Raw genomic sequence first — 24,018 nt, 5'->3', positions numbered from 1 at the left:
AATTAGACACACATTCTTGGCCCTGCTTACTTAGCATGTATTGAAAAGGAACATAAGGTTCATCTAAGGCTCGGTGAGCCATATCCTTATTTTCAGATTCATGCTGACTGACCATATGAATGTTCATATGTTGAACAGGATCTTGCCCAACAGTTTGTCACTAATTTTATCCTTATTCTAATCTAATCATATAATCTACTCTCTACTCAAATCTTAATGTGAAAATGAGTATATGGCTCTTTGAAAGTTTGGTTGTATCAAAGGGTTAGGTAGCTTCTGCCTTTTAGACTCAATCATCAATAGTAAAGGCACATGCAATCAAGAAATATGTTATGGGCTGGCATTTGGTAGAGCAACCACGAAGGGTTTGCAAAAGATATACAAATTCTACAACAAGTCTATGCCTACAAAAATTAGAATCATACAAGCTATGTTATTCCCTGCAATATTATGAGGATGCACAAGCGTGAATGAATGTCGGATATGTGACGTACGAACATGTTTGGTTAGTTTTTAACTGTAGGTTTCTAAAAATGCGATTTTATGTCCATTTCTAATATGCTGTAAGCCGCCCTGAGTCTCAGGAAAAGGGCGGCATAGGAATAGAATTAAAGGAAGGAAGGAAGGAAGGAAGGAAGGAAGGAAGGAATACATCTGTATATGCAAGACTGAGTCTCCCCTATTTTTCAATATTTGCATAAAAGCATCAGAGTTTGTGTGGCCAAATATATGAAAGTAGTACAGTACTAGAGAGATTTTTATTGTTCATCAGAAAAATCCAAAACCAGATCTCATTTCTTCCATTTTAAAATATACTAAATGAAGACAATATGATATACTGTAAATCTCTTAGGAGATACTCTCTCCTTACATCAATTCAGATCAAACCATTGGATATTTGTAGGAAGGATTTGAGTGTCTGTTCATCGAATAACCTGTGGAAGAATGTCCGATAATTCACTATGCATACTGGCATATACAGGAAATAATTGGCTGTCATTATTCAAAATTAATGTTATGGTTCATTCAGCAGAGAGGGAAGAATATCAGCAAGCTCTTGGAATTCAATGACATTAAAGTATAGATGCAGTTGTAGAGCAGGTTCTGTGCTTGCAGCATTCAAGATTGTATTTACTATGTCTAATTAACATTTCAAATATCACAATATTGGCACAATATTAAAAGTACTGAGAGACTGCAGACACTGGCAGTTATTTACACATCCAATCAAATCTCATAGAGTCAATTATCTCTATTCCATTCCAGGGGTGAAATTCAGCAGGTTCTGACGGGATCTGGCGAACCAGTAGCGGAAATTTTGAATAGTTTTGAAAACCCGCGAATATCACTTCTGGCGTGGCCCCAGGAGTGAGGAGGGAATGGAGATTTTTGCAGTATCCTTCCCCTGCTATGGCCACAAGCCACGCCCATCAAGCCACACCATGTCCACCAAGCCATGCCCACAGAACCGATAGTAGAAAAAATGAATTTCACCATTATTATTATTATTATTATTATTATTATTATTATTATTATTATTGTTGTTGTTGTTGTTGTTGTTATTTATTATTATTATTATTATTTAGATTTGTATGCCGCCCCTCTCTGCAGACTCGGGGCGGCTCACAACAGTAATAAAACAATATACAGTAACAAAGCTAATATTAAAAGTCTGAAATAACAACTCTAATATTAAAAGTCTAAAAACCCATTATTTAAAAAGCATACACACAAACATACGATACACAAAACTACGTAGGCAAGGGGAGATATCTCAGTTCCCCTATGCCTGACGGCAGAGGTGGGTTTTAAGGAGTTTACGAAAGGCAAGGAGGGTGGGGGCAATCCTAATCTCCGGGGGGAGCTGGTTCCAGAGGGTCAGGGCCACCACAGAGAAGGCTCTTCCCCTGGATCCCGCCAGCCAACATTGTTTAGTCGACAGGACCCGGAGAAGGCCAACTCTGTGGGACCTAACCGGCTGCTGGGATTCGTGCGGCAGAAGGCAGTCTCGGAGATATTCTGGTCTGGTGCCATGAAGGGCTTTATAGGTCATAACCAACACTTTGAATTGTGACCAGAAACTGATTGGCAACCAATGCAGACTGCAGAGTGTTGGTGTAACATGGGCATACTTAGGGAAGCCCATGATTGCTCTCGCAGCTGTATTCTGCACGATCTGAAGTTTCCGAACGCTCTTCAAAGGTAGAGAGCATTACAGTAGTCGAACCTTGAGGTGATGAGGGCATGAGTGACTGTGAGCAAGCCCCATAGGCCCACCAGACATTGGGAAACAGGCCGTTTCCAGCATCCAGAGGGTCTCCAGGGTGGGGAAAGCTGTTTTTGCCCTCCTCAAACATTGAATTATGGGTGTGGGCACTCATGCAAGTGCAATAGCACACTCGCACACTCTTTTGGCACCCAAGGAAAATAAGGTTCGCCATCACTGGCTTATATTGTCATAATGACCATAGTGCCTGCATCCTGTGCATGTTAAGGTAAGCTGAATTCAAATTTCACATTAGGAACTTAAAGAGAGAGGTCTCTAAATGGTCTCCTTATTCACGGAATGCACAATTTCCTATTTTACTGGACTCACAGGAATATCAGGCATTAAAAAATGAATGTATTGATTTCTAAAATTTGCCATTCAAAATAGATGCTGATAACTCTGAAAAGTAATTATTATTTTCCATTGTACCTTTATTACATGGACAGATCCATACACATGCCAAGTAACTGACGATTTCTTATAGTATCAACAGATAACCAATGAATAGAATAGAACAGAATTTTATTGGCCAAGTGTGATTGGACACACAAGCAATTTGTCTTAGTGCATATGCTCTCAGCATCCATAAAATAAAATATACATTTGTCAAGAATCATGTGCTACGACACTTAATGATTGTCATAGGGGTCAAATAAGCAATGAAGAAGCAATATTAATAAAAACCTTAGGATATAAGCAACAAGTTACAGTCATACAGTCAACATGGGAGGAAATGGGTGATAGGAATGATAAGAAAAACTAGTAGAATAGAAGTGCAGATTTAGTAGAAAGTCTGACAGTGTTGAGGGAATTATTTGTTTAGTAGAGTGATGGCGTTTGGGGAAAAAACTGTGCAGACACATGTTAAGACATTTCATTTATAATAGGTATGTGTGTGTGTGTGTGTCCATGTGTGTGTGTGTGTGTGTGTGTAAAATAAATCTCTAATATTGGGGCACTGTCACACATGGTAAATTATTGTGAGCATTTCAGCACGTTGTGGGAGTCAAGTGCATTCAAACATTACTCAGTCAGAATTGAATTTGGCGTGATAGCCTCATAAAAAGGAACTCAATTGAGAGTTTCCACTTGCCTGCTCTAAACTTGTCACTTGTAGGTGCTAAAGAGCTTGTTGTGTTAGTTTAATTAGACAACAAATCTGTCCTTACTTGATTGCATGGCCGTATCGCATATGTTAGCACTTCAGCGTTTGATAGAGATATTAACAAGTAACAAGAGTCTCTTGGTCTATGGACTTTAAAGAAGAGAAGCTCTTCTATATTATTTCATTTGGCCCTGCCAATATTTATTAGATCATGCAGCCAGCAGGCTGCCAGGGAGAGAAAGACAACACAAACATTTTTCAGGGTTATGCTCATCTGTATCCCAAAGAAGGGTCACTAGACAATCAATGGTAGAAGAGTATAAGTAAGATAAGTGTTCTCTGCCGCAGCTTACAAATTCATTATTGGATACAGTTTGCTGCAGACCTCCTCTCAGCTTTTGTCACTTAAAGATAATTTATGACAAGAACAGAGAGGTTCTTGAAAATGCTATAGCAACTGGAGCTGAATGATGCCACTCCGGCATCAGATGCATAGTCACCAGAGGCCAGGGGAAAGGAAGTTTGCATTTGTATGAAAAACCGTGCAAGTTAAGCATTCATCAAGGTTGGATAAACTATTCTTACTTATTGTAAATATCTGGGAGGCAGAACAGGAAAATGTTCTATGCAATAATTAAAATGCCTTACTATCACTGGTGGAGTGAAAAAGAAAAACAGGGCAGGGGAGGGGAGGGATGATTCTCTGTCGGTTTGCAAAAGGATCCATTTACTCAGGATTGGTGTCACGGCAGACAAAAGAAAAATACATGTTTTACAACTTCTATTCATACAGCCGTATAGGTTTGTATATAAGAATAGGAGTTGTTTTAAAAAAAAAAAATCTACAATACAGGAACCAAGTTCTCAACCCGTTTACTGCAATAGAAGAAAAAAATGTGCCGGGTGCAGGAAAGCTGATTTTTAATATCACCATCACTTTGTGTTTCTCAAACTCTAAAGGTATGAAGCATCTGGAGGGAAGAGACAGATGTTCTGGGGTTCGATGGGTCTCTAAAGAAGAAGATGGTACTTGCTTGATTTCTCTACCTGTCAAGGTCTAATGGGGTGTGTGAGTGTGTTGGGAGGTGACCTTGGGAGATCAGATAAAGAGATGCTGCCTTGGGAACTGTTAGACAAGAGACAGCAAATCCTGCAGCCGCGTAGTGGCTCAGAAGGGACCCTCTATGGACTCTTGAGTTGCAAAGGGGAGGGCAGGAGAATTTTACTTAGACTATCAAGATTCTGTTAATGTAGCTTCACAATAAAGTATAATTAACTTATCTGGTTATGTTTCCTCTCTGGTCTATTTGGTAGGGATAACACAAGGTGTAGCTAGATCAAATATGGAATATCTCCTGATGTTATGTTTATATATATATTATATATATGTGTGTGTTGTTTTGTTTTTTGCTGAATTTGAAAATTAAGGGAGACTAGGATAGATCTATTTCGGCCTTATTTTGGCCTCAGCAGCTAGCCATACCAACTGGGACTTGAACCTGCAACCTTTGCCTTGTAAGGCAGAGAATTATCCTCTAGGGTACAGTATCCAATCCCTTCAGCTCTGCACCAGGGAAGGGTTACATATTTTTGTGTCGAATCACCCTGGTGTATTGAAGGAACATCACAGCTCCTTATTTGCCTCTCGACCCAACCCAGGGCCATTTCCATATATATACGTACTCTTTCTGTTGCACCATTCTTGTATGATTTTAAAAGAAAGAAACCCAGAAAAAGCTATTTGTTTGGGTTTCCCTCTTTTTTTAAAAAAAAATATATTTTATTGGGTTTTGCACATACATAACACAATACAAACAAAATACAACGGTGCTCTGTGCATGTGTTCCCATCACCTGACTAAACATACATTCCCCACCACCAATTGGGGGGGTTCAAATATTTACAAGTATATATTCTGTTATTTCCTCAGCTCTGATTTGCATTTATTTACAATTCAAAGAGTGATTGGAGTTTATTTTTCACCTTTTCGTTTCAAATTTTACTTAACATATAATCTTTCACCTTGTCCCATCGTTCCATCAGTTTCTCCAGTTTGTTTTCATTAAAGTTGTTTAATCTTATTTCCATAATTTCAAAGTGAATGTGATCCACCATGTACCAATACCAGTTCTGTAATGTCCATTTTTAGCCTCTTTCCAACCCAATACCACTGCTGCTTGAGGGCTTTCCAGTGCTGCAGTTTTTATTTCTTTAAAATCTCTCGGTTCTCTTTGTTTAACTAATACCACCATTTCTTTTGTAATTATCCACTTAATGTTTAACATCTTATTTATTTCATTCTGCACTTCCTTCCAGAATTTCTGAACTTGTTTGGGTTTCTCTTGCGTATCATTAAGATCAGATATTTTTCTGATTTAATGCTCCAGTTACTACATGCTGCTTCAGATTCATATAATAATCTGTGCCAGGATTGCAAAGTTTCCAAGCATATTTGAAAAAAAATGTATGCAGAAATAGAAACTTTCCACGAGGCATCCACTGCATATATAATCAAAATTCTGTGTACCTTAAGAAGATATAGATATACATATTTACATACTTATATAGGTAGGTATGAGCTGTGGTTGTGCAATTGTTAGAATCTAGTATTGCAAGCTAACTCACTGCTCATTATCAGGAGTTCAATGCTGACTTGCTCAGGGTTAACATAGCCTTCCATCATTCCAAGGTGGGTAAAATAAGGAGCCAGACAGTTGGGGGCAATATGCTGACTCTGTAAACTGGTTGTAAAGCATAATGAAGTACTATATATGGTAAGTACTATTGCTATATACAGAGATGCAAAAAATCATATGCATGTACAGGGGATCAGAGCTTTAAGTAAACAGTTGTGATTGCCATCTTGACTTTTCTGAATTCTCTCTGTGCACTCTATTGATATACAGATAAGTAGGATATTTTATAAAAGAATAGGAGTACAAACATTATTCCAAGTGCAAGAAAATGAACTGTGACTTTTCTGTTCTCCTACCCTCAAGATATTTAGGGGAAAATATTGCCCCCTCCAAAACTTTATGATTTATATACAGTAATAATTCTAAGTTGACTAGTATATCTCTCATATGCAAAGAAAGTGCTAATTTTAGAAACATAGAAGACTGACAGCACAAAAAGACCTCCTGGTCCATCTAGTCTGCCCTTATACTATTTTCTGTATTTTATCTTAGGATGGATATATGTTTATCCCAGGCATGTTTAAATTCAGTTACTGTGGATTTACCAACCATGTCTGCTGGAAGTTTGTTCCAAGGATCTACTACTCTTTCAGTACAATAATATTTTCTCACGTTGCTTTTGATCTTTCCCCCAACTAACTTCAGATTGTGTCCCCTTGTTCTTGTGTTCACTTTCCTATTAAAAACACTTCCTTCCTGAACCTTATTTAACCCTTTGACATATTTAAATGTTTCTATCATGTCTCCCCTTTTCCTTCTGTCCTCCAGACTATAGAGATTGAGTTCATTAAGTCTTTCCTGATACATTTTATGCTTAAGACCTTCCACCATTTTTGTAGCCTGTCTTTGGACCCGTTCAATTTTGTCAATATCTTTTTGTAGGTGAGGTCTCCAGAACTGAACACAGTATTCCAAATGTGGTCTCACAAGCGCTCTATATAAGGGGATCATAATCTCCCTCTTCCTGCTTGTTATACCTCTAGCTATGCAGCCAAGCATCCTACTTGCTTTTCCTACTGCCCAACCACACTGCTCACCCATTTTGAGACTGTCAGAAATCACTGCCCCTAAATCCTTCTCTTCTGAAGTTTTTGCTAACACAGAACTGCCACATACTTTTGTCACATAAGAATTGGCATTTGGAAAACCGATTCACCAATAATGCAGAAATAGAGGAAGAATGTTTAAATTATGAAAGGTTTGAATGCAACAAATGCATTTGCCTGAAATTTGTACAAGATGAAACAAAACAGTGTTGATACTCATTTTTCTAACCTCTTGCACTGGGCATCCTACACAACTGCCTTGCATGTATCAATAGAATGAAATGTTGTGTGCTATTACCAATAAATTCACCCAGGAGGAATAAAGATAAAAAAGAAGAGAGAATTAGATTGTAAGACGGGAGAAAGGAATAAAAAAAGATAACAGGATGTTGAGAGAAGAGCGTCATTAACACATGTGTTAGGTTCTGAAATGGAAAAGATGGTCTATAAAACAGCACCTTGTGGGATAAATTACTGAATGACCTATGTCTGGAGAACAAAGATTGACAGAAACTACTGAAAAAGCTCCCTCAAAATAAAATAAGCCCTATTTCCCTTTCTAGTTCTTCTGTCTGTTTCTCAGTGAGCATCTTGAATACTGTAGGACAAGAAACAAGAGGCAAATGTCTGAATCTGGACATGATTTTAAATGAGCAAGTTCAGCAACCCAAAAGCAAATCCTGGGTTAAAAATGTGCCATTATGATTTGAATGATGTAAGCCATAAATAGAGACTCCCAACTATAGGAGGGAGTGGGAGATGAAGCAGAGAAGGGGGATAAGAGAGAGAAATACCACTATGCTACAGTGCTTAACATGTTAAACTAGGACCAGAGAGAAAGCTTCACTCTCAGCAATAGAAATCATCTGGGTGATTTTTATCCAGCTACTTTTGCAATCCCACTTGCCTTACAGACTGGTGGGGGGTGAGTGAGAAATGGAAGAAAGGGGTTATGTTTGCCATCTTAAGGTCTAGAGGGAAGTTAAGATGCATATTTTTTAAAAAATATATGTATGTAGAAACAAGAAAAGAATATCTTTGGATATTTTCACATGGGAATTGTCATAGGTTTAGGCAGATCCCTTGTTTCTGAAATCTAAGTATAATAAAAGCAGTCTCACTGCTTAATCTTATTAAGTGTAACTCACTTATTTCTAATTTGAATATATAAATGCAAACACAATTTGCATTGTGCACAATTTTCATATGCTTGGCTGCGTAGATAGAGGTATAACAAGCAGGAAGAGGGAGATTGTGATCCCGCTGTATAGAGCGCTGGTGAGACCACATTTGGAATACTGTGTTCAGTTCTGGAGACCTCACCTACAAAAAGATATTGACAAAATTGAACAGGTCCAAAGATGAGCTACAAAAATGGTGGAAGGTCTTAAGCAAAAAACTTATCAGGAAAGACTTAATGAACTCAATCTGTATAGTCTGGAGAACAGAAGGGAAAGGGGGGGACATGATCGAAACATTTAAATATGTTAAAGGGTTCAATAAGGTTCAGGAGGGAAGTGTTTTTACTAGGCAAGTGAACACAAGAACAAGGGGGCACAATCTGAGGTCAGTTGGGGGAAAGATCAGAAGCAATGTGAGAAAATATTATTTTACTGAAAGAGTAGTAGATGCTTGGAACAAACTTCCAGCAGACATGGTTGGTAAACCCACAGTCACTGAATTTAAACATGTCTGGGATAAACATATATCCATCCTAAGATAAAATACAGGAAATAGTATAAGGGCAGACTAGATAGACCCAAGATCTTTTTCTGCCATCAATCTTCTATGTTTCTAATTATAAGGTTTAAGGGAGGGGAGGGGTTGGCCTCTCCTCTATCAGGTGGGTGTTGGAAAAAGTATTGGCAATTATTTGAAGCATAACTGAATCTAGTCTCACTCTCAACTTCTTCAAATGTCCAGGCATGGTATCAATGATGGGTGAAAGTCAGTGAAAGGCTACCAAAGTTTTTTCTACCACCACTATGGGTGTGGCTTACGCAGGACGCCCTGAATTTTCTTTCAACATCTTTCAGTGCAAATTGGGTGCTTGGGGGTGGAGCTCTATTTTTGCTACCCCACTGCATTCCCCTCATCCGGGCAGTAGCCCACCCCTGGTGAAAGTACACCTGGCTGGGTAGTACTGTCCTCTATCTCTCAGCAACAGAAAGAAGGAGTACAAAGAAAACAACAGTAGTGGACTCCACTTAAGGGACACTGATCTTTACCTCCAAAACACCAGATATACTGATGTATTAGGGGTGGATTCTGTTTTTCTTCACTGCCGATTCACTTCCTGATGTACTGCTTGTGAGCTTTGTGTGGGCATCGGCGTTTTGCACCCACAGCGCATGCACAGAAGCAAAAAGAAGCTGGCTGTGCCTATGGTGCTACCGAGAGATCCAGTTCAGGGGCGTGGCAGGCCTGGGTCACTGCCAGTTCCAATAACCCAGGCTGCCAAGTTACTACCGGTTCCAAAGAACCAGTCCGAACCCACATCTGTATATTGTGTATATTATTCATTGCATTTATTTGTTTTACATGTTTAAAAATCCTTCCTTCCTTCTTGCAGATAAAGACATGATCAGGACAATCTTACAGTATCTAACAAGAATGAGAAAACAGCATAAGAAAAAATAAGCTTATTACTCAGTTTAAAAGTCTGTGAAACCAAAAGGCATTTAAATGGATGCCCAAAAGATTGCAAAGTTGGTGCTAGTTTCTCCTCCGTGGGAATTTTACTCAATAATTGAGCTATATTAATTTTTTTTTTTTAAAAAAAGACTTCTTCTTTGTTTTCACATAGTATATTAAGATGCTTGGAGAAGAACCTTCGCTGATAATAGATACACAGCTGGAGGTTCCAAAATCATACAGGATTATCAGTATCTCATCAAATTAGAGAGACCAAATACAGTACTTCAGAATTTAGTCCTTGCCCTGGCCCTCTTCAAAAATGTTATTAAATAATGTGAAAGAAATCCTTATCAAATATGTAGGAAGCAGAAATAAACTGCATTCCAAATATATTCTCTTACATTGCAATATAACATGGTGTCTGAGATAGTTCAGTCAATGGAGAGAGGGCATATATGCAATAATTTTTCCGAGTTTGGTTTCCTTTTCCAAACATTTACCTGGCTAATTTACTAATGTATTTATTTGTACAATTTTTCCGCTATTGCAATTCAAGTGGGCTGTAGGTAGTATATAGCTGAGCAATAGCACTTAGCAATAGCACTTAGAATTATATAGCAGTTCACAGTGCTTTATAGCATTCTCTAAGCACTTTACACAGTCAGCATATTGCCCCCAACAATCTGGATCTTCATTTTATCAACCTTGAGCTTGTGAGAATCGATCTCCTGGCAGAATTAGCCTGCAATACTGCATTCTAACCATTGTGCCACCATGGCTCTTAAATCAATACTAAATACTAAATTATTTGAATTAATATCTGGGGGGAGCTGGTTCCAGAGGGTCGGGGCCGCCACAGAGAAGGCTCTTCTCCTGGGTCCCGCCAAATGACATTGTTTAGTCGAAGGGACCCGGCGAAGGCCAACTCTGTGGGACCTAACCGGTCGCTGGGATTCATGTGGCAGAAGTATCTGGATTGTCTTGGGCCAGTTAATATCTCTCAGTCCTAGAAAGAAGGCACAACAACCATTTCTGAAAATGTTGCCAAGAAAGCTGCCTGGAGTTATTGGGGTAGTTGCCAAGCTTAAATATGGCATCTGTAAGTAAGTCAGTTGTGGGAAGAGAACTGTATCTCTATTTTCTGCTTCAGGATATTCCCCAATTAATTGCGGCTGCGGACTGCTACTGTAAACCCTTTTTACATGAGATATACATATCTCAGACTTAAATCACCATCCTCATTTGTGACATGCGTATTACACTGTATTTATCCATTGAGTCAAGAGGCCCCTCAGACATAGATGACCAAGCCTCCTTCTCAGTACATGCATTATTTCAATAAGATTCTACCACTCTGAGATACTGTGGGGAATAATACTGTAAATTCGGATAACCAAGTGCTTTTGCTTAACTGAGTTTATGTAATAAGGTCCCTACAATGATTCTTCTTATGTGATCATTCTTTAGTATTCAGAAGAGCACTTTGCCTTCCAGTGTCCTACTGTGGAGCATTATAATAAAGAGAATGGCTGGAGGGAGCTGACTTGCTTGGCAGGGAATCTCTCCACTGGGTCAGCTAATTTTGTTGTAGCTCTGAATAGGATATTACCAGCTTCTCTGGGGAATTAAAAAGTACATTAATGTCTGATCCTCAGTTAAAATTGGGTCTAAGTATGTAACACTTTAAAAATATGCCTTGGGCCCTTGATTCAAGTACCACATCTTCCATTAAGAAGGTGAGATTTATCACTTTACAGTGTCACAAATCTTCATTTTAAGCTACCACAAGATATCATCTAACAAGTACATCACTGAGCTAGGACTGAATGCAATCCTTCTTGAACCCCGCACTGTTGGACTTGAGTGGCAATAAAATAAGGAATAAGAGGTAATGTTCTTCTTAGTCACACATGTGTCTTTTGAAAAGTTGTGATGGAGAGTGCTATGTTTAACATAGTGTCTAATTTTGTGCTAGAAGTACAATGCCTTGGGTATTCAAAAAAAAAAAGCAAATAAAATTAAGAACCTGAAGAAAAGGAAGTTTTCCTCATTCCCCTATTTAATGTGGTTAAATTAAAGGGGTTAATTTCATATGTTTAAGTTGGAAAAAATATACTTGGGAGTGTCATTGAATTTATAATGAATTTAAATCATCCATGCATACAGGGGAAAATTTGAATAGTTATAAGGGGGAAGTAATTTTTTAAAAAGAAAGAAAGCAATCTGGGTGCAAGGGCAATAATAAACACATTGCAGCATTTACCAGTAGTTAGAACTGTCATATTATTATTATTATTATTATTATTATTATTATTATTATTAATTAGATTTGTATGCCGCCCCTTTCCGTAGACTCGGGGCGGCTCACAACAGTAATAACACAATATATAACAAATCTAATAATTAAAAGTCACTAAAAACCCATATTAAAAAGAAAACATACACCCAAACATACCATGCATAAACTGTATAGGCCCGGGGGAGATGTCTCAGTTCCTCCATGCCTGGCGGCAGAGGTGGGTTTTAAGAAGTTTACGAAAGACAAGGAGGGTGGGGGCAATTCTAATCTCCGGGCGGAGCTGGTTCCAGAGGTTCGGGGTCACCACAGAGAAGGCTCTTCCCCTGGGTCCTGCCAGACGACATTGTTTAGTCGACGGGACCCTGAGAAGGCTAACTCTGTGGGACCTAACCGGTCGCTGGGATTCGTGCGGCAGAAGACGGTCTCGGAGATATTCTGGCCCAATGCCATGAAGGGCTTTTTTTGGATGGCTGTGTGTGTGTGTGCATGTTTGTGTGTATGTGTGCGCACACATATGCCTTCCTTTTTTTTTTCCTAGCAAAGAAATTCCACAATTTACATCTTGGGCCAGTCATTCGCTCTCAATGCTAGGAAGCAGCCAAGGCCCCTTCCGAAATCTCACCAGCAAAACTGCAGGAATGTGTCCAGGTAGTCACCAGGCATCAGCATTGATATGCCTTCCAGTCAATGCTGATAAGAGCGAGTGAGTGGCCCAAGGTGACTCAATTGGCTTTGTTTCCATAAGGGGAACTAGAACCCCTGGTCTCTTGTTGAATGCCTCAACCATCCAGAGAGACCCAGCCTCTCTGTCATCTGCCCAAAGACTTTAGGTCCCTCTCGGTTGTGCTTGCTGCCCTATTCATTCCAAAGCAGCAAGGGGCTGTCCTGGGAGGCCACCAGATGAAAACTGAATCTGGAGAAGGAATGCTGTATGGTATACTTGCACACTGACTCATATCCAGAGCAGCACTTCACCAGAATATTCTCACGCTGTGCTATGAGTCAAAAAGAAGGCCGTGAAAATATTTACAGACCCATCGCATCCTGGACATAAATTGTTTAAACTCCTTCCCTCGAAACATCACTATAGAGCACTGCACACCAAAACAACTAGACAAAAGAACAGTTTTTTCCCCGAATGCCATCACTCTGCTAAACAAATAATTCCCCCATCACTCTCAAACTAAGGCTGCGTTACTATTACTATTAGTCTTCTCATCGTTCCTATCACCCGTCTCAACCACTATGACTGTATGACTGCCACTTATTGCTTGTAACTTTATGATTTATATTAATATTGATTGTTTCCTGATTGCTTATTTAACCCCTATGACAATCATTAAGTGCTGTACCTCATGATTCTTGACAAATGTATCTTTTCTTTGATGTACACTGAGAGCATATGCACCAAGACAATTCCTTGTGTGTCCAATCATACTTGGCGAATAAAGAATTCTATTCTATTCTTTTACAACCTCTTCAAGACAGAATTTGGTTAATGGCAAAACTGTTACCTTGTAGTTTAGTGGAACAGCCACAAGGTTAATTCATATAAACTGCTCCCCTTAAAATGTGGTGAAAGAACTGAAAGATAAGAAATGAACTCTAAATTTCTATTGCTTTAAAATACTTCTAATCTTGCTGAATACACCCAGTCAACATAAGGAAATCTTACCACCTTACCAAAATGTATTCATACAGTTGGAAGTGATCAGGTTATATAGCAGTGGCACTATATGGTAAGCAGGAAGAGGTACAGAGATGGGCCAACTAAATTAGCATACTGCCGCACTAATCCCAGCAGCCGATTAGGTCCCACAGAGTTGGCCTTCTCCAGGTTCCGTCAATTAGACAATGTCATCTGGTGGGACCTAAGGGAAGAGCCTTCTCTGTGGCAGCCCCAGCCCTCTGGAATCACCTCTCCCCAGAGATTCACACTGCCCCCCACCCTCCTCATCTTCTGCAAAAGCCTTAAGATCTATCTATGTCACCAGGCCTGGGGCAGTTAGAGCATGCCCCTCTCTTCTTTCTGACCATTAAATGTTATGTATGGATGTGATTGAGTTAATTGACTGTTGTTTAAATATAAGGGGATTTTAGTTCAGAATTTTAACTATTAGATTTGTACACATATTATTATTGTATTGTATTTTGTGAGCCGTCCTGAGTCCCCAGGGAAGGGCGGCATACAATTCTAATAAATAATAATAATAATGATGATGATGATGATGATAATAATAATAATAATAATAATAATAAGAAGAAGAAGAAGAAGAAGAAGAAGTTGTTATTGTTATCTAGTGCTGGAATAAGATTCCAGTGGGGTTTTGTATATTCAATAGAAAGGTGCAAAATCTTGTTCTTTGACCTGAACAGCAAAGATGCCTTGGCCGTTCTTGGAGGAGGTTTCATCAGAATGGACCTGAAATTATATTTGAGCTCAATAAGGATCTGACTGGAAGTGCTCTCATTCCATAAAATAAATATAGATATACAAAGAGACATATGCATACATAACTAGACCAAGAATTCAGACTTGATAGAGTCATCCATAAAGACGCAGGCTCTCCCTCCTTTTCTCCCTCTTTCCTTTCCACATTGTGCTCTCTAACAAAGAAGAGCAGAGGCTGCAGTCTAAAGCAAACAGCTTAAGACGATCCTCCTCGATGCAAGCAGCAAAGAACCATGAAGCATTAGCAACACGTTGCAATGCAAGACCCTGCGATCCATTGTTGCTTATTTAGAAACTGTGAGAAGCTGTAAAACTATTCTCCGGCAAGTCCCTGCATGGTCGTGTGATGGCATGTTGGAGGACCAAATTCTCTCAGCCCCTCCCTCCTTCAGGCTTTCTTTTTTAATTCTCAGCGCAGAAAACAAAAGTAGCATTTCTGCACAGCACACTTGGGTTGCTGCAAAATATTCTAAGTCAATACATAAAAATAAAAAGCAGAACCAAAGGAGGAAATTATTTGGCACAGGAAAGATTTAGCACCTTTGTTCCCCGATTTACTTTGAAAACATCTCTTTGCTTTATCATTACTGTTAAAAAGCTAAAGGAGCCTGGGAACATCCAGCGTCAGCAGCCCCTCTGTCAGGGAAAGTGTGGTCCAATAATCCAATTTTCCATGTGTTTCATTAACCTTTCTCCATGACGGGTCCTTTGTTGGGGAATTCGCTGCTGACATTTGACCATGTGGACTCACAGAGCTGGCAGGAATCAGCAATCCCAAGATGAGCTGAGCTGATAGCTACAATTGCAGAGGAGAATTGCAGAACACAGAACTTAAGGGCACTTCCTACTCATCAGAAGTGGAGGCCAATTTTCTTAAGATGGGAAAGAGAGAGAGAGAGAGAGGTTGAAAGTAACTGGATGTCCTGATGCTCCCCCCAACCCCCTGCAGAAATGATTCAGCCATTCATTAAATGTGTGAGACTATAAAGAAATCCCCTTCCTTTGGGGGGAGGGGGAATTGGCCAGGGACTCACAGACAGAAATAAGCTGCCATTCTTCTATTTGATAGCCAGACCCTGCCAGTTGTTGCTAAGATGGTCATGCTGTTAAATTAGGTCTAATGAAGGAGTAATTGCTTTAGGTATAGTGAACCATTTGAAAGAAAACAAGGATTCTAATTGATTTGCAATTTGTTTGGCACATTGCTTTGTCTGGGGCTATTGATTAGTCTTCTGAATTTCACTCTGCATGTGTTTCCCTTTATTAAGGGAATAACAGGTTACTGATTACTTTCCTTCTGGGTTTAATGTAGCAGTTAATGTCTACTTTGTTCTTGTGTCATGTCACAGGCTAGGGAGGAATAATATGCAAGTGGGTGGCCCTTTGCTAAGGAACTCCCCTGCTGCTTGGAGCTATGTACTCTAAGAAGAGCTGAAAAGCAGATCAAGAGAAAAGGTTAGAATAGCAGGACTCACAGGTTACAGCCTGAATCAGACTAGACCCAGCCTGACAACTTAGCTTTCCTTCACAGTCAAAGCACACCATTGGGGTGGAACAGCTGGTGGTAGGTTTGGCCTTGTAACCTTAACAGCATGTGAGTGAGTGAGTGAGTGAGTGAGTGAGTGAGTGAGTGAGTGAGTGAGTGATAGAGCTACCAAATTTTATTTCAACCAAGTTATTAAACCTTTACAATGAATAACATTGAGATGTTTAAAGTGAGCTAACTCAGTACATTCTTGATATTAGAAGATGCATTCTGTAATATTATGAAGATATGGCTCAAAAATAGCTTTTATTAGGCTCCCCAATGAAAGGATGAACTGTGGAATTTCTTTGGCAAAGTAAAAAAGCTTAAGACTATGTTGACCCATATGATTTGCTTTCATCTCCCAGTAGTTCCTTTTTTGGAATAATATTCTAACATACCCAAGTAGATACAGTATATGGGTAAATATTTTTATTTGAATGATGTGAATGTTATTTGCATTATATTCTAACATTATGGAACTGGTCTTCTTGTGGAATTAATTCTCTGGACTGGTCTAGTAGGTTGGGTAAACTATTTTAATTTAATATAATATGTTTATTCTTTTTGTTTGATTTCATAATAGAATTTAATAATTAAAGTTGTTAAATGAATATTATTACCTTTTAACAAATTTATTTTGGTTTATTGCTTGCTTTTATACTTTTTGTTGTTATAAACTGTTTTCAGTATATTTTTGTTATTTTTTTTCCTCCTCATATATTAAAACATAGAAGAAACCCAAAGCACATGCAAGAAAGCAAGAATATAGAATCATATTAATTAGTCTTTCCATTTTGTCAATACTCAGTTCAAAATCAGAGAATGAACAAATATCATAAATCAAAAAGTCAAATTCGTCAAAGTCAAGTCATCATAGTCAAAGCAAAACATTTTCGTTATGCTCTATGCTTGAAAGATCCCTAATTCTTCACCTATTAATAAGTTCTAAATGTTTAATATATGCTTCAATATCTAATTTGTGCAACAAATTGTGTCTCATGGCCTTAGTCTATTTTACATATAGGTTTGGATCATAAACATAAAAGTATAAGCAGATGATGGAGAGGAGAGGAGGAGAGGCTACTGTGGATCTGTTGGCTACTGTTGGCTACTGTGGATCATTGGAAAGGAACTAAATCATTAGCTGATATAGTTAAGTATTACCACTTTTTTGATTCTTCCAAAATATCCAAACATTTGATTGGTTTTAGGCTACTGCATTGCAATATAACATTTTATTATTAACAGATAGGTACAGTATGAAACATTTACTAATTTATTACTAGTCAACATTTACAATATTAAAAAGTGTACTACATAGAAATCTGAGAGTTGATAGGCAGCAAACTTAAACATCCTTTTTTCAGAAAAATATAAAAAAGAAAATGTGTGTGTAATACAATGTAGCATTCTTGATGAACTTGACACAGCTAAGATGAAATGTTATGCTGGTGAGCCACTACTTTTACACACCATACAATTCTTTTTGGTTTGATAGTGAGAGACAATGATGTATTTATCTTCACTGGCAGAATGCGAAATGTGTCTATTTCTTGGCTCTTTAGTTACTTAAAGGTCAACTCAAGATCACAACAATTATGCAAGTTTTTTTCAGATTACAAGGACAAAATGGTAAATAAATATGTGTAGGAAGAAAAGAAAAATATTTTTCTTGATCAAGCATAGGCCTCAAAGGGTGAAAGTAAAAAACAAACAAACCTCAAGATCATATGATTGAACAGTCCGGGTTTTTTTCAGATTATAAAAATATTATTTTAAAAAGGTATTAAAAATTGATTGTGCGATTGTGGATGTCATATTGTGTTTTCTGACTCCTAACAGGCCTATAGATGTCTCTGAATTCAAACTATGTCTCTACATTGTATCTTGCCTTAAACAGCCACTAAGAAAGAAAAACAGGACATAATGTTACAATATAATAGTGAACAATCTGTTGGCATGTGAAAGTATGTAAGATAAAAGCAAATATAATTACACCATGTGCTAAGATGGTTTCAAGACAGGGGTGAAATCCAACATGACCTGGCAGGTACTGGGAGAACCAGTAGATGAAAATTTGAGTGGTTCGGAGAACCCGCAAGCAACATATCTGGCTGGCCCCAAAGTGGGCTGGGAATGGAGATTTTGCAATATCTTTCCTCTGTGGGCACCAAGCCACACCCACCAAACCAATAGGGAATTCTTGAAAGGTAGGGTAAAAATATGATAACTAGAGAGAAGCAGATCAAAAGAAAAATGTCCCACCTTTCTGTTATAATTTAGGATCCCTGAAATTTGAACATGAATAATTCATTTTAAAAACTCTGTTTTTCTTATTATAAATATGGTTAATTTTGCAGAATTTGAATTGTTTTGATAAAATATTATGTAAGATTGAATCAAGAAAATGTTTTAAATGAAATGTCTCTGATCTTATTCATTACAATGGGTTATATAACGTAGTAGTAATCAAATTGCTATTATATGAATGAAAATGAAATCTTTAGATTTCTTCCCTTACAAATGTTACGTATTCATTAATGCCAAATGTGTATTAGAATCAATCAGTGCTCTTTTTACTAATTCCTAAGCTTATTTGGATTAGATTAGATTAGATTTATTGGATTTATATGCCGCCCCTCTCCAAAAACTCGGGGCGGCTCACAACAAGATAAAAACAATACATAATAACAAATCCAATACCCACCAATCCAATTACAATTTTAAGCTAAAAATTCATAAAAAAACAACCCCAGAATATTAAGAAACACGCATACAATCAATCTAATACCAAAACAACATGGACAAGGGGGAGATGTTTCAGTTCCCCCATGCCTGACGGCAGAGGTGGGTTTTAAGGAGTTTGCGAAAGGCAAGGAGGGTGGGGGCAATCTTAATTTATTTATTTATTTATTTATTTATTTTATTTATTTAGATTTGTATGCCACCCCTCTCTGCAGACTCGGGGCGGCTCACAACAAAGTGAAAAAAAAAACCAATTTTTTTAATCTCAGGGGGGAGCTGGTTCCAGAGGGTCGGAGCCGCCACAGAGAAGGCTCTTCCCCTGGGTCCCACCAGATGACATTGTTTAGTCAACGGGACCCAGAGAAGGCCAACTCTGTGGGACCGAACCGGTCGCTGGGATTCGTGCGGCAGAAGGCGGTCCCGGAGGTATTCTGGTCCGGTGCCATGAAGGGCTTTATAGGTCATAACCAACACTTTGAATTTTGACCAGGAACTGATCGGCAACCAATGCAGACTGCGGAGTGTTGGAGTGATATTGGCATACTTAGAGAAGCCCATAATTGCTCTCGCAGCTGCATTCTGCACGATCTGAAGTTTCCGAACACTTTTCAAAGGTAGCCCCATGTAGAGAGCGTTACAGTAGTCGAGCCTCGAGGTGATGAGGGCATGAGTGACTGTGAGCAATGACTCCCAGTCCAAGTAGGGCCGCAACTGGCGCACCAGGCGAACCTGGGCAAACGCCCCCCTCACCACAGCTGAAAGATGTTTCTCTAATGTGAGCTGTGGATCGAGGAAGACGCCCAAGTTGCGGACCCTCTCTGAGAGGGTCAATAATTCCCCCCCCAGGGTAATGGATGGACAGATCGAATTGTCCTTGGGAGGCAAGACCCACAGCCACTCTGTCTTGTCTGGATTGAGTTTGAGTTTGTTGACACCCATCCAGGCCCCAACAGCCTCCAGGCACCGGCACATCACTTCCACTGCTTCGTTGACTGGGCATGGGGTGGAGATGTATAACTGGGTATTTGCCATACATTTACACCCTAATTTAGCTATGGGGGACTTTTGCTCTAGAGATGTTGTTGAACTACATCTCCCAGCAGCCCCAGCCAGCTAGGCTAGTGTCACCTTTATATGTGTGCAATCTGGAAATATTCTTTCACATGCCAGATGAAGTTTACATAATTGTTTATTATTTTTGGAGCCAAATTATATTTTATGAAGATAATTTCACCTCAAACTCTTCTCAGGAATACTTATTATTCCCCTCATCCAGTAATGGGCAGCCAAAATTTTTACTGCCATACTGTGGGTCTGGCTTATTTTGTGGGTGTGGCTTAATGGTCATGTGACTGGGTAGGAGTGGCTTGACGGTCATGTGACCAGGTGGACGGTCATAATTGTTCAAGTGAACTGTTAAGTCCTCACCTTACAACCTTACCAGTGTCACTCGCTGGGGTGACAATTTGGTTCATGTTTCCCATGTTCTCCTTCCTGGGTTGCCCCCCCCCACCTCAGGCTGTGCAGCTAGGTGAATAGGTGCTGCCAGAAGCATAAATGCTGCCAGCGCCGCTTCCACCCTTGCCTTCTGCTTGCACCTCAGGTGGGAGGTGGCGGTGGGAGGCTGGAAGGGAGCTGGGCAAGAGAGAGGGAAGCTCGTCCGAAGCCAGTAGGAAGGAAAGAGGAAAAAAGCAAGGAGCACAGATGCAGCAGCAGCAGCAGCAAGGGGAAAAAAGGAGAGCTGAGCCGAGACCAGTAATCCAGGAAGTGGCAGCCGCCAATCAGCTGGAGCTGCGCACGTATCTTCATTTCCACTGGTGGAATTGCATTCCACCCCGTCCTGCCTGCTGCCCACCCCTACCCTCACCCCACCCAATTTTTTTTTTTACTGTGACTGCAATAAAAGAAAATTTGATGTGAACGATTATTTTAAAACTCTCAGAATGAAAGACTGACATGTTGGCTACTGTGGAATTTGTTGGGGTTGAGTTTTGTGCATGAGGAAGGCAACCCCACCAGCTAGCCACAGTTCACCACTATACCTAATTGAAGTCTTCCATGAAAAACACTGCAGCAGGCTTTCTTGTAAAAATACATTTTACTTTTCTTCTTAGCAAAATGCTTCTATAAATAAACTACCCCAGTACTATAATACACTATTATTACATCCAGCACTGCAACCACCCACAAACCACTAAGCGCTAAACCACCAACTCACTATAACAAACCACCCAGCACAAACCACTCTATAACAAACCACATATTAGTATCATAGTAATGAGTTTTAGTTTCAATTCAGCAAACAATTTCCCAAATCAAAATTAAATAGGAAAGATCATTCAGGCGCCACCAGTTTCTTCATTTTCTTGCTATCACTACTGTGGATTTAAACATAGGCTAGAAAGGAAGTAGATAATGGGCCTTTTTATCAGTTTTTAATAAAATAGAGTTATGTTCCTGAATAGATATAGAACAACTAAAGGATATAACAACCAGTTAAATCTTATGTATTATTACAGACCCATAGCATTTGTGGTCTTTCAACTTGCCCTATTGGCCTCAGCTGCAAAGGCATTCATTGGATTGGTCATTCACAGTTCTACTTCTATCAGCCATTGTCCAGCATATAAAGCTTCAAGAGGCAGTAGTTATCTATTGAATACATCAGTTACCTGGCTTATCTAGCCCTGCTGTGAAGAAAGCAAAAATGAGCTGGGTTTGCACTGGTGCATGTTGTTAGCCTTAATGAATATCTATGTTCACTTAGCTAATCTGTTCATTTTCTAGAAATACACTTGTGGTTTAAAATGAATGCACCAAACAATTACCACAATTTACTATAACCAAGAAATGTATCAGAAATCCTATGCTCATATAGCATATTGCATTACCTGTTTTGAGGTTTTATGCATCTCATTATATTCTGACATACAGAGTAATTTACAATACAGACAATTAAGGAAATTGCTGCGTGACAGAAATTAAAATTACTTAGTGGGGGCTTCCAAAAATGTCAGCTCAAGTAAACTGAAGTGCAGAAAAATAAATGTAGTTCATAAAATCATCTACCCCAATGTCCTACCTGTCAATGAATACTTCCGTTTCAGCCGCAACAACACACAAGTACACAATAGATTCAAACTCTATTGCAGAAAATACGACTTCAGCAACAGAGTGGTCAATGCCTGGAATGCATTGCCCAACTCTGTGGTTTCTTCCCCAAACCCCAAAAACTTTAACCTTAGACTGTCTACAGTCAACCTCATCGCATTCCTAAGAATTCTATAAGGGGCGTGCATAAGTGCGCCATTGTGCCTTCTGTCCCTTTCCTACTGTCCTAATTGTCCTAATTTACCTGTTCCTATGTTGCTTATGTTTATGTATATACCAATGCCTGCTCTCTTGTACATGTTTGATAAAATAAATAAATAATTAAGTGGGAGTAGTCATTGAGGGAATAGAGATAACACTGATCTGTATATAGCATTGACTAGTACAACACTCTCTACATGGGGCTACCTTTGAAGAGTGTTTGGAAACTTCAGATCGTGCAGAATGCAGCTGCGCAAGCTACCATTGGCCTCCCTAGGTACGCCTATGTTTCATCAACACTCCGCAGCTTGCACTGGCTGCCGATCAGTTTCTGGCCACAATTCAAAGTGTTGGTAATGACCTTTAAAGCCATACATGGCATCGGACCAGAATACCTTTGGGACCACCTTCTGCAGCACGAATCCCAGCGGCCGATTAGATCCCACAGAGTTGGCCTTCTCTGGGTCCCGTTGACTAAACAATGTCATCTGGCGGGACCTAGAGGAAGAACCTTCTCTGTGGCAGCCCCGGCCCTCTGGAATCAACTCCCCCCGGAGATTCGAATTGCCCCCACCCTCCCCGTCTTCCGCAAGATGTTAAGAACTCACCTATGCCGCCAGGCATGGGGGGATTAACTCCCCCTTCTCTTCTGACTATAGAACTTGAGAATGGTATGACTGTGTTGCATTGATTGTTTTTAACATTAAGGGGTTTTAATTCTATTTTTATTAATTGGATTCGTATTATTGTTTACAGTATTTATTGTTGTTGTGAGCCGCCCCGAGTCTTCGGAGAGGGTTGGCATATAAATCTAATAAATTAAATTATATTAAATTAAGTTAAATATAGGGTCAAAGATGTATTTAGAATCCACACAGCAGTCCTGAAGAGAGAGGAAGTATTACATTGCAGAGATTATTTTTAATAAATATAAAATATAGTGGCCCAACTTCTCAAATTGGGTGTCTTATTTGAGTTATTCCGTTTTTCTCTATATACATATGCATATATTATTGTATTCTCTCTTTTTTTTTGAGGCCCAGCTGTTTGGTTGTGCAGAATAGCATTGATGAACTTAACAGAGGAAACATTTCCTACAAATGAACTATCATCACCAAGAAAAAGGTATGTCACAAAAATTGGCTGGGAACCAGAAGATAAAGAGTTGGGTTGTGGGAAGAGAAATAAAATTTGTTCAAGATTTCTTCCACCTTTCCCTGTTACACAAAATTTCTCTAATGACAGGAAATTGACCTAAGGATGGCTGTTCTACATTTGGTGTTTCTTGCATAAAGACAAAGACCAAGACAAATACAGTGGTACCTCTACTTAAGAACTTAATTTGTTCCATGACCAGGTTCTTAAGTAGAAAAGTTTATAAGGAGAAGCAATTTTTCCCATAGGAATCAATGTAAAAGCAAATAATGCATGCAAAGAAATAAAAGCTCGGAATTTGGGTGGGAGGAGGAGGAGGAAGAAGAGGAGGAGGACAGTTGCTGCCAAAGGAAGAAGGTGAGGTGAGGGGAATCAAAAAAATCCAAAACTTTAAAGCTTAAAAAAAAAAGACACACTCTGAGGCGGCAATGAGGAGCAGGCGCCTCCAATACACCCAGTGCAAGGCTGCCTCCCATTCACTGCCTCCCATACACTGGCTGCTGCTGCTGCTACCTGCTGCCTATTCCTTCCCATGCTGAAGGGCTCCCCTCACCTCTCGCTCATAGCCAGCGCCTTTCCTTCGCTGTAGTGACTCCTTAGATGCCCAGAGCGAAGGGAGCATTTCTTTTCTCTGGGTGCTGGCAGAGGTTTATTCCCTGTCCAAGCACACAGAGAAAGGAAAATGCTTTGTTCACTCTGGACTGCAAATGCTCCCTTAAGTGCCACCAAAAGGCTCCTCTGGCAGCCCAGATGGCCGGGATTAAAGGGGGAATG

The sequence above is a fragment of the Erythrolamprus reginae genome, chromosome 1 (genome assembly GCF_031021105.1).
Source record: "Erythrolamprus reginae isolate rEryReg1 chromosome 1, rEryReg1.hap1, whole genome shotgun sequence".
Taxonomy (NCBI): Eukaryota; Metazoa; Chordata; class Lepidosauria; order Squamata; family Dipsadidae; genus Erythrolamprus; species Erythrolamprus reginae.
The sequence above is the reverse complement of the archived record's forward strand: the minus strand, read 5'-3'. Positions refer to the sequence as shown.